Raw genomic sequence first — 12,888 nt, 5'->3', positions numbered from 1 at the left:
GAGTGGCCCAACTTCTTAAAGACCCACTTCTATCATCTTTAAATCTTATGTGAAAGTGTTCCCAGTGATCTTTTAATTATGATTATGCCGGGGTTTTTTTTTTAGCCAAAATCAAAGCAACTAAGTCGTTTTCTAGGTCATAGTTTGTGCAGAGCAGCAATAGTTCATCAGAAATTCACATCTTAGTTGTGGGTGGGACCGAGCAATGCCGCCCCCTCTTCCCCTCCCTGTTGCTCAGAGCTCTCCGTTTATGCCCCCTTCTGCTGGCTTACAACCCCTTAAAGGCCTTCCTAACATCAGGCAGATGTCAGCTCGGGCAAAGTAATCACGACGTACATTTATCTTTTTATCTATAAGTAGATGCATCAGAATAGAGCTGAGCAGGGAACTTGTCACAAATAAGCCCCGTTTTTTTTTTCTCTTTTGCTATAAATCTTTTCTCTGTAGTAAAAATTTCCGCCTAAAAAAATCAGTGCAAAGAAAATTATTTAAAAAATGGCAATCCTCTGGATTTGGATGTTGACACAGAGAATAAAAGCCTGCGGACTAGAATGTCCTTAGCTCAAAGCACTATGGCATATACGCACTTTATGTGGAAATGTGGAATTCTGTGAATTCTGTCGATGTGGATCGGTAAATCATTTGATCTCAAGAACTTGACTTTTATTTGTTCTATCATTTTTTCCATGATAAAGTTTTTAAAAAGGATAGATATACTGTATGTTTCATACTTAAATCATGGAATTCCACAAAAAGTTATAAATTCCCAGGAAATTTTGAATTATTTAATTTTAAATGTACACTTGTGGAAAGAAATCTAAAACAGCAATTTTACTGAAAGAACGAGGTGACATTTCCTTTCTTTTTTTCGGTTGGCAGTGGCTGAGCAGGTCGACCAATGATGGAAGGGTCAGCAGTTCGATCCCCACTTAACTCAACTGTTGTTGTGTCTTAGGGCAAGACACTTCACACTCCCTGCCTCCAGTGTTGCTCCACTGGCGCGTGGATGCATGTGAATGTCTCGGTGATGGTGGGCCGTAGGTGGTCACTGGCAGCCACGCCCCTGTCAGTTTGCCCCAGGGAAGCAGCCCTGGGGCAAACTGACAGGGGCGTGGCTTCACTGGGTTTGCTCTCTGGTTAGTGTGCTTCCCATCACCAAGTATGAATGAGGAGTGAATGAATAATGGATACACATCGTAAGCGCTTTGAGTGTCTGGGAAAGCCTGGATAACTCCTTTTTTTTAAGGGAGGGTGGTATTTTTAAATAATATTGGAAGTACAATTATTTTCAGATGGTTGGTTTTGCATTGCTAATAAAAATGAAGGATGGCAGATAAAGGCACTACTCATATTTTAACATTTAAAATGGGACATTAGTTACATTTATTGAAGTGCTAGACTTTTTACACACGTTTGAAAAGATTTGATGAATTCCTTACAAAATCAAGCAAGCACCAAAAATCTAAAAAAATTTGAGCTCAGAAATTGAAATCAGCCTTCTTAAATTAAATTAGTAATTGTAGCCTTAGTGTCTTGTTTTAGCTATTCTCAAAAAGTAAATATACCAGACAACTTTATCTATTGCTGTGTTTGAAATTGTATTTTGTTTTGTTGCATCTTAACTAGAAATGATATAGACAGATGATTCCAAAGAAAGGCAGAGGTTTGGTCAGGTCTTCACATTTCTAATAGTTCATTTTCTGTTTCTACAGTAAGTTTTTCTCTGATTAAAAAGAAATGGAAAATTTATGCATTTTCACTTTTCTTCTATATCTGTCATTTGGAATTGATCGTTGCTCTTTTAGCTCGACTCTTTCCATGGAAGCGTCCTGGTCATTCAGTTGTGACACAGTTTTGAAAAACCTCCACATCTCTTTTTATTTCTGTTTCAGATCCAGCTTTAAGTGACGGCTTCCTCAATTATAATTCAGTCATTGGGGTAGCTCTTTCTTTAACCCTTTCAGTATTTTCATTAGATCACCGGGAACTCTTCAGTTTCCAGCTATATAAACACTGTTTAATTTTGCTTGTGATCTAATAAAATGGAGTTAAAACATCTAAAATATTGAACAATTGATTAGAAATCATCTAAATATTACTTTTTTTTTTAAAGGTTGGTTTTAGTTATTAAGTATCCATTTGTCTGTTGATCCAAACAGATATACTGTTTGATGAAAGCTTCCATTTTGGGTGAAATAGTTTTAATTCGGAACAGAGAAAGTTGAAGTGGAAATTAGTTAAAATATCTCCCTAGAACACATTTCAGATGTTTATATTTGTTAGTTGTACTTCACAAGTTGAGAGTTTGCTTTTTTGAGAAGAGCCCATTAACAGAAAGAAACTACTAATAAAAACTTTTTTTAAAAGAAGTTTAAAAAAAAAACCTGATGACTGATGGGAGCCTTAATAGAGAAAAAAAAAAGTTTTCCCACTGAGTTTTTTAAACCTGTCTTTTGTGACATCAAGTTAATTTCCTGACAGAAAAATCCTTTCTTTCTGTTATTTACTTCTTTTTTTTTACAATTAAATCAAAATCAGAAAATTGTTTATAATGTGACATGTTACACAAATTGTTTTTAAAGACCAGTTCGAATGAAAATGGTGCTTTCAGCATGTTTTTGCTGCATTTTTCTCATGATGGAGGCAGTGGCAGAGCTAGAACATTTTATATATATGCATAATCATAAATACCACTAGGAATACTTCTTAAAATATATCAAAAGTTAATCGGAGCGGGACTTTAAAGACCAAAATTTAGCATGAGAAGTTTCCCTCTATCTATTTTTAGCCAAGATGACAGCAAATGTGGATCTAAAAGTCTTTCAAAAAAACAAAAACAAATAAAAACTAGTAATTGATGTCACACACTTCCTTATCTGTATGAGGTCACTGACCTATGAATCTGATAAAGTATAAGCAAACCCAAACGCTGCAGCAAACGGCATCCTTCAGTTATCGTAAAACGTCTGACAGAGTTAAACCTAAAGAAATAAAAGTGGAACATTGGCAGGTCAAGCACTTCATTCTTTAGTCAAAGTTTCAACTTCTGCTAAATTAAACAGAAACACTGTGCAGAAATAAAAAAAGGACCTGAAATTATTTAAAGGATGGACTGTGGTTGAAATATAAAAAGCTGGCTATTGTTGATCAGTGAGAAAAAGTCTTAAACCGTCTCAAAAATCGGGCAGACTTCCTCATGGAACACAACGTCTGGTAGCTTCATGGACTTCTTTTTATTTTTACTTCCTGTCAGAAAGGTTGCAGCAGTATACTGTAGAGAAGAAGTATCTTGCTATAGGGGCCATTTCATGATCTTAATCTCTGTCAGTGATAAAAAAAATAAAAGATAGTGGAATAGAACTGCTGATGTGACTCATTAGCCACAGCTTGGACAGAAACCACAGCAGAACTTGAAACCACCCATATTTTTTATAAAAAAACACTATTTTTTAACCCTTAAAGAAAAGAAAATATATGAAAATATATATATATATATATATATATATATATATATATATATATATATATATATATATATATATATATAAATGAGAGCCAAAGGCCTCTTGTGTTGGACATATTTTATTTTAACAGCAGAGGTTACGAATCTTGTGACAAACCAGAGGTACGTCTAAATAAACCCCTTTTGTAATCTAGGCCAAACTTTATTCATTTTAATCATATTTGAAAATATTTTATGTTGGACCGGATGGAAAAGGAAAGGAGGGAAGAAGAGAGAGGGATTTTAGAGGGGGGGGGGATAGGTGGGTGATTATAGAAGAAGGGGGGGGGGGGGGGGGTAAAAACATGAAGCAGCATAAAGCAACAAGTTTCTGGCTGGTTATACTCATTACAGTGAGGTTCAGATGTACTACAAGTCTATAAAGGCGGGGCCTGTCCACACACACACCCAAATGTTACAAACATACCTTTTGGCTCCAAAAATGTTCACCTGTCAAAATGTACACAATACAAATAATGTTCACACACGCATACTTATGCATTTAATCCAACTACCGTAGTGTGAAATATTTCATTCGATCATGCAAACTATTTGTGCAAAGGTGAGCTAACACCTGTGTTCAAGTGAGTGTTGATGTTCTTCTAAAATGGATGATGAAATGTAAAAAGAAGGTGGGAGAGTGCCCAGCCATCCCCACACCACAACCCCCGCCACAGCAGCAGCGGCAGCCAGAACCCCCCAACACCCGCACAGTAGCAGATAGAGAACAACCGCCCTCCGGGCGATCACATCCGCCACCCAGGCCAGGGCCAGCAGGACCACCACGGGGGCCCACGAAGCCAGAGAGCAGGGAGGCATGGGGGGACAGAGAGTGCAAGCTCCAGCCCAACCAGGAGAGCAGCTCCCCCGCCGTGCTGGGAGGGCCCAAAATGGCAGGGGGCCTGTGGGCGCTCTTCAGACGAGCACTTCACCACCACCCAGGAGTTCTGGGCATCCCCCACCCCAACCCCAGGTACGAGCCAGGACCCCCAAAGGGACTAATATTGTTTTCTTTAGTTTTAAAAAAAATATCGGTTGAAAATCTGTATCGGCCACAAGAGGCAGGAAAATATCCGGTATCGGTTGTGAAAAGTCGATATCGTGCATCACTAATATTAATTTTACACTTTAAACCCTTGTGACTATGTGCAGCTTTGCATACATGGATGTGTTTGACATCTCTGCAGCTGACCTCTGCCTTTTTGACTACCAAATAAATCCTTTAAAGTTTTTGCATTGGCGTTGAGATAAGCTAAATGCCAATGCAGGCAGATTACTTTGATTGCAACATCCTCACATAACTGCTAGATCAAACATGTAGAAACTTCATCAAGTAGTTGACTGAGTGAGACGAGAAGACAAAAAAAAAATTATGCCTTAAAGAACTCACTGCTTCGTTCTTCAGATCGGAGTGAAAAATCGCTCTTTTGTGGCCAGAGAAGGTCGATTGACACACCGGAGTGACGTTTGTTTTGCACTCTGACGCCTCCCTCTGACCAAACAGTTGTTCTTGGGAAAACCCCCTTTCCACTTTTGATGTTTTGTACTAAACAGGGAGGCATAGAGTCCCAATTTAAGAGTCTCTAATGGGTTTTGAACTCACAGTTTCCCAGTCTTAAGCTACTGGCACACTGGGCATGTGACTAAATGTGAATGCACATTTAGTCCATGGTCTTCACACTGAGAAAGCAGGGAGGAGCTTTTTCGTTTTTTGTTGTTTACTAGCACATCTCTGCCACCTACAGTTGGAAGAGGCTTGGTGTGAAATGTCAAAGTGTTGCAAATGTAGCAAATCTTGCTCCAGAATTTTTCTTTCCCAAAGTTCAACTGGTTTGACTTTCAACACGTTCAGAGGACACGAGTTTTGTAAGTAGAGCCCGTAAAAGGGTCCTAAAAACGCATGAACACGGGAGTCTTGAACATGGAATTCTGAAACGTGTATTTACGTGCGTCTACATAGACTTTTCATTGGAAGTGGCCTCTTGAAAAAAGGGCGGTGTGAACGTAGCTTCAGGGTGGGCTCTACTAGGGCGGCAGTGCCTCAGGCGTTTGAGCAGGTCGACCAATGATCGAAGGGTCGGCGGCTCGATCCCCGCTCCCCACAGTCAACCGGTGTCGTGTCCTTGGGCAAGACACTTCACCCTCCCTGCCTCCAGTGTTGCTCTACTGGTGTGTGAATGCTTATGAATATCCCTGTGATGGTCAGAGGCAGACTCACTGGCAGCCACGCCTCTGTCAGTGAGTCTGCTGTGGCTACGTCAGTAGCTTCGCATCACCAAGTATGAATGAGGATTGAATGAATAATGGACATTTTAAGTGCTTTGAGTGTCTGGAAAAGCACAGATAAATCTAATTCCTTATTAATATTATTATCATGACTACTCAGCGACTGAACTGCTGACATACCAGCCCAGACAAAAAAGGGTGGTGACAGTGTTCTGGATGTGGTGAATGAAGCTTCATAGTGGAGAGGTCACTCAACTTTCCAGGAAAATTGTATCTCTTCTTTGCTCTTTGTTTGAGCTCTGTGACTTCACAGTGGGACCCATGTCTGTACATTTTACCAAACTGAAACTCTGCACTAATGTGATAATTTCTGAACGACACTGCGCCTCAAGAGTAAGAGCAAGACCCAAGTTGGATATGATGAGATGGAATTTCTTACTCCATAGATGCAGGACTGTAAAAAGAGGAATCCAGATGAGTTAAGTAAGGCTTTTGCGAGCACAGCTTTATGACAGATACAGAACCAATGCAGGTTAGTGTGGGGGGAGGAATCAATACAACTTGACATCTGTCAGAAGTCAGGTCACCAGCGGAAACCATCTAGAGTTTCAATCCCACCTGACTCTCATTCCCTCATCAACCACTTAAACTCTGCACTGAGCTCACTCAGTATGAAGTGTTTGTGCCACTCTGCTTTCCTTACCGAGCGGTGTATCTAGATCTGATCTTCTGTCACATGACTATGTTTGCCTGCTGCCTGCCTGCCACTGTTCTTGTGACAACATCAGCATAAGGCAAACAGGTTTAACAGCACACCAAGAGAAAAGGACAATGTCTAATTACTTACAGTAGGTGAGTCGCAGCTGAAAAGTAAGAGGCGGAGCTGAAAAATGACAACTAAATCCAACATTGAGTATATTTAAATAAAATTAATGAAAAAAAGCTGTACTGAATGCAACAAAGGCATAGGAAAACTTGTCTCCAAACTAGGTTCTCAGATAGAGTTTTTAAAGTCCCACTCTGTTTATCTTTTGATCTTCAAAGTGTTCCCAGTGGTCTTTCAAATATGATTTTACAGTTTTTGGCCAAAATTAAAACCGTGTCATTTTCTAGGACATTACCGGTAGTTTCTGCAGAGCGGCAGGAGTTAATCCGAAATTTGCGCGAGTTATAGGCAGAACTTCTGGCATGGAGTAAGCCTGTCCCTGCTTCTTATCATCCATAAACTGAGAGCTTTCTGTTTACACTCTCTCCCACTAGCTAATAGCTCCTCACACCGCCAACCCAACACTACCAGTGCAACAGCAATGGCAAGCAATATTAGAGCTATCCAGCCGTACAATTTTGAGCCAGATGTCAGCTAAGAAGAGGAAAACAAAGACGTAGATGGATCTATTTGTCTGCAAGTTAATGCTTCAGAATGGAGCAGAGGAGGGAGCTTGTGGCCCTATGTCACAAATACGATTGTTTTCCAACTACATTATTTTGTCTAATTAGAAGTAGTCATAAATACAATTTTAAGATTATTTTGATGTCATGTGTCCATGACATCAAAACCTTAATGTCCTCCAACTTGAGCAAAAATTCCATAAGAACATGTTAAAAACACCAAAATCAATTTTCATCGTAGTGGGTCTGTAAGGTACATATAAGTTACATAATTGTGTTTATTTAGAGTCATGTCTGCTAAATCCACTCAGCAACAACTTGTTTATTACTCTCTGGTAAATAAAAATACATGTACTACTCCTACACGCACACACATATTTGTGTAGTTAATCTGCCCTTGAAGGAAACTAACCGCTCTCTCAGAGGATATTGATGTGAAGGGACTCGCAAACAGGCATTAGCTCACAACATAAGGTTCTAATGTACAAACCACATTTCCAGAACAGTTGGGTAATTGTTGTATTGCACAATAAAAGCTTACACGAAACAAAATTGTACAGTGTGGGACACGCCTCAGATTGCAGGGAACAGCGGGAAATCAGAGAGCTAAAATTGTGTTCATGTAGTTTAGTGTTCTTTAATATCTGTGTTTATTTATTGTTATTTATAATCGGATGGGTTATTTTTGAGCTATGGTACTAAATCAATTTCCCCGTTGTGGGATCATTCAAAGTTCTATTCATTTAATCATGGTGACTGAGGGAAGAGATGGAAAATCTCTGACAAGTTTTCAGTTGAGAGTTTTTTTGTTTATCAAGGAGCTGATAGAGATTAAGCTGCATCGCACAAACATGACGGTTCAGCAATTCCTGCCTTCGTAATGATATCAGATTGACTTGGACACATGTTCTGTATTAGATGAATCCATGTTTGGATTTTTTACTAAAGATGCAATGGAGGGTTCTTTCAAAAAGCACAACCCCCACCCATGACTTGCATGTAAACAACGAACATAAGTTTGTTGCATTTTTTTGCTACATTTTCCACCATTAAAGGATGTATTCAGCTGGAGAGGACACACATTCCAAGGTTCCTGAATTATATGTCAATGATGGAATCCCTGGTACATGGAGACTCTCCGAAGAACTGACGCCAGATGACAAGTAACTTAGGGTGTGATTTGCAGATGCACAAAAGCAAAAAAATCACAACTTGAGCACATCCATGTTACACAAGATCTTGGATAGTTCTGCCAAAAACACAAACATGCTGATACATTCTGGTTCTTTTCCACAGCTCACATTCACATTTGGGTTTTGTTCCGTGCTTCATGCAGGAAGCCATCTGGCTGACATTTGCTGACCTCACCTTCTTCTTCTGTCTTCAACATTTCAACACTGTCTGCTCCAAAGCATTTGCTCTTAATGAACAACAACGGCTCTTGCTCTGTTGGTGTGCGAACAACCTTTCCTTTTCCTCCATCCTGTTCTATAATGGGACTTCCTTTTGTTTGGACTTTAAAATAACAGAAGATCCTTACTTTTAAAGCAACTATTCCCCAAATATTTGATACATTGTCCACAGAAAATAAATACATTTTTTCTATTATTTGTTATTTATTAGTAAAAAGTACAACTGCTGATAATTGTGTGACTTGAAAATTCAAGGGAACAAATGTGTAAAAAGAATTACAGGCCATGGCTTAAGGTGAAAGGTGTTTTTTTTATTTTTTATTATTATTATTATTTTTTTTAATGAAAGAAAATATCATTGTTTGACAAAAAATCCCAACTGTTTGGAAATATAAAACTATAATCACACTGAGCATGAGTTGCGCATTCAAGAATGCGGTGCGCTAGGCTAGGGGCGAACTGTCAAAGCGGTGCAAATCTCGCAAATCGTGCTCCAGGCTTTTTCTTCACAGCTCTATTCTGATATATAAAAAAGAATTCTGGCCAGGCACGAACCATGATTAAGAGTTTCTCCTCCTTGATCAATTTTTCAGACGTCACATGAGAATCCGAGTCCCTGACTGGTCATAGTTCATTCTGGTACAAGTTTCAGCATGCGTTCAACAGCCGCGCGTTCAGTACTCGGAGCCAAAAAGGGTCATAGAATCTCGCATAGCTACGCGTGAATGTGAGTGTTTTGAATGCGGGAGCCCGAAACACGCGTGTATGCATGTTTACATAGACTTTTCGTTGAAAATGGCTGCTTGAATGCATGTTGCCGAGGGCAGTGTGAACTTAATTCTTTATTCTAACTTGATGCTTTACAGGAGACTTGTCATTGCAGAGGCCTGTCAACTAATGGGCTAAGAAAAATGTCATTGCTTACTGATATTTGTAGTGGCTCTTTTAAAAAAGGTTTTTCCTAAAACATGGTGGTGGTAGTACAATGATGAGGAGCTTTGGTGTAAAAGGATTACTTGATTGACTGGTCATTTTCAGAGGGATAGTCTTTGCTTTAGCTTACTCATTGGAAAAGTTCTTTTTTTCCCCATACATTTTTACAGCCTTTGGATTCTAAAACCTACAATGGGTTCATAGCAAAGTCTTGATTCATCAGTAAAAAAGAATTGAAAATAAGAATTAAAAAACACCCATTTTGATCCCTAAAACAGTCATTTAGTTCCTTTTCAGTGTTAGCCAAAGCCAAGAGCCCTTAGAATCAGTGTCTCAGCACACTTAAGTGAGTAATTGCATAATTTAAAATGGCTAATGGCCTAAATTTTAGTGTTTGGAAAGAACAACACTTTTTTTTAAGTTAAGGACAGTTGAACAGCTAGGACCAGTTCCTACAGTTCAAATCCACAATTTAAAAAAAAGGTTTCACGGAATCATAATCATCCTTTTCCTGTATTGCAGTTTTGCTGTCTATTAATGCAATTCATCAACTGGACAGACAATTCTCCATTTACTTTCTATGTTCTGATGCTTTCTGACATGAAAATCTGCTCTAAGACAAAAGGATTGTGGTACGAATATCAAATTTTGAGCCTCAAATTTAATGTTCACCGCCTTGGCCTTTTGGTCACCTTGGCCATGTCTATGTTGTATCTGGATATCAATTGTTTGTCTGGACATAATCTATAGGATCAAATTAGAGTAAAGGACATGAAGGTAGGTTGCATCTTTGTTACCATAACAACCACCATTGCTGGCTGAGGGCAACCGTCTGCATGGCTGAAAAGAAGTTTTGGCAATTAGAAAGCCCATTGCAACAATTGGAAACTAAAACTGGTGCAATCTAACAGGCAACCCGACTTTTAAATTAAGAGCATTTTGAAAATAATTCAAAAACACACATTTTTATGAGACAGCTTGTTTGCTCTCCCTCTGTGTCTGTCTTCCTCTTCCTGTTGTTTCTTTCTTATCTTTTGTTTGACTTCTTATATTGTCATTGTGTGTTGCCTGCAGTCTCCTCTGCAAACAGTTCCACTACACCTGCAGGACCAAGCGGAAAGACAGAAGAAAAACATGCTGGATTATAGCAATGATGCTAATTTGCATCCATCCATAGTCCCCAGGCAGGAAACATAAAACAGGACAAAACAAAAGACAGAGTCACAGATACAACAAAATCCCACATAGACGGGCAAGGCGAGAATCAAACCTACGATCATCCGATCAGGAGTCAACCCTCCTACCTCAACCCCACTGCCGCCCTTATTCTTGAAACCAAGAATAAGATGCTGGACTAATAAACAGTTTAGATGAGTATCTGTGAAGTCATTCATTCATCCAGGATGGTCCCAAAGCAGAAAAAAAATTTAGTCATCTGGACTTTTTTTTAAAGTTAAATATATGTTAGCCTCCCTTTACAAGAGGGTTTTCTGCTTTCCATACATACTCTTACTGAAAGGTAAGTACAAAAGTCAGTATTTTACAATAACAGTTAAAAGGTAACTGGTTTAAATTGCTTAGTTAATGTTTATCTTTTACATCTCTACTCTTGTATTCATTTTTGCATTAGTTCTTAGAACTCGCAATCAGAGGCAGATATAGAAGAACAGAACTGTACCCAAGAATCAAAGCTTCAGTTGAAAACTAAACTGTTAGGATAGTGTTTAAAGTTGTCATGTAAATTATGTATCTTGTAAGAGTCATTAACTGGAGGAAAGCTACTTACGAGTCACAATTTGAACATGCATATTATATTTTAAAATAATTATATTTCTCCTTTTGCATCTCTTCTTTGTCTAAATTAGCTGTTGTGGATGATCTCTAACCACAACAGCTAATATCTGTGTTATTATAAAAAGACGCTTAGAAGAGCTTAAGTCTTTCTCTTGTTTACTAGCTTTTTGATTTTTGACTTGCTCCCAATCATTTCAGGTGTGACCTGACTCACCAATATGGAACTATTTGGTATCAATTGCACTCACTGTGTTTGGAAGAAATAAAAAGCAGAGTTTCATCCCAAGAACAACATGTCCACTGTGAAGCATGGGAGTGGAAAGATCATGGTTTGGGGCTGCTTTCCTAGAATAGGGACTGTGAGTGAGGTTTTGGGTTGTAATGCACTTCGTGATTGCCACCCCTCTTAACCAGGGAGTGCCGGCCAGAGTGCTACAGTGCCTAGATGAGGCTGCTGCAGTTAGCAGGTTAGTTGGCGTGTGAACGGTGAGACTAAATGACTGAGGCAGGAGGATGTCTTGAATAACTGTGATCCCCACTACAGGCTTTTGATGGTATACATCAATTGGGATGTGGTTAAGATATTTGTGTGTGTGGTTATGCACAGAGTAGAGCAGACAGGCAGACTGCCATGCAGCAACACCATGATGTCATCGCCCTCATAATGAGCCTGATTCTTTACTGTCTATTAAACAGAACTTAAACCTAAAGGACACATTAATAACAGCTGAGTCTTTTGTACAGTGACTGATCTGTATTTAGGAAACAATGAATGGAGTCATGTATGGTGACATGTTGGCAAAACCTCCTTTCATCTGTGAGGGCCTTGAGAAAGAAACATGGCTAGATCTCCCAAACACAAAGTATTAGCCATTTAAAAAAAAAGTATTTCAAGGTTCTGGAGTGCCCTAGCTAATCTCTGGACCTCAATCCAGCAAAGAGTCTGTGGAAGGAGTTGAGTGTCTGCGTTGCCCAGTAAGAGCCCTTAAACATAGCTCTTGAGAAGATCTGCATGGAAAAATGGACCAAAATAGCAACTATACTGCAAACTTACTGGAAACATTTGAACTCTGTCATTGACAACCAGGGTGACACTGCAACTAATTTCCTTAATCAATTTTCTAACAGTTGGCACTTCAGTGAATTAATATGGGATGCCATCCATGCGTCACCACCAAATCCGAGTCTCTGATTAGTCAAAGTTTGACCGAATTCAACTGGCAATGCCCATCCAATGGCCATGTTTTTTGTACCTGGAGCATGAAAATTGTTCTAGAAACTTGTGTATCTATGCCTGAACGCAGAAGCCCAAATCGTGTGATTATTGTCTTTCTTATTGCTATTTGTCTGGTTGAATACAAATACAAATAGGTAACTAAAATAGTTTGACATTAAAAATATGAAATCTTTATCAGAAAGACATACATTTGTATCATTTTAAATGACAAAATCTCAGTTTTGATAAATTGTATGTGTATTTATAATAGTATTTGTTTTGTCCATGACATTCCTGTACTTTAGTTCAGTGAACAACACATGTAACCTCGGACCGACCTTGATCAAGAGCAATTCACAACCGCGTTCTTCATTCAGAGAACCCAAGCCTCCTCTGCCTCTCTGTCAATCACACCT

Source organism: Oryzias latipes, chromosome 1, assembly GCF_002234675.1.
Source record: "Oryzias latipes chromosome 1, ASM223467v1".
Taxonomy (NCBI): domain Eukaryota; kingdom Metazoa; phylum Chordata; class Actinopteri; order Beloniformes; family Adrianichthyidae; genus Oryzias; species Oryzias latipes.
Note: the sequence above shows the minus strand (reverse complement) of the source record.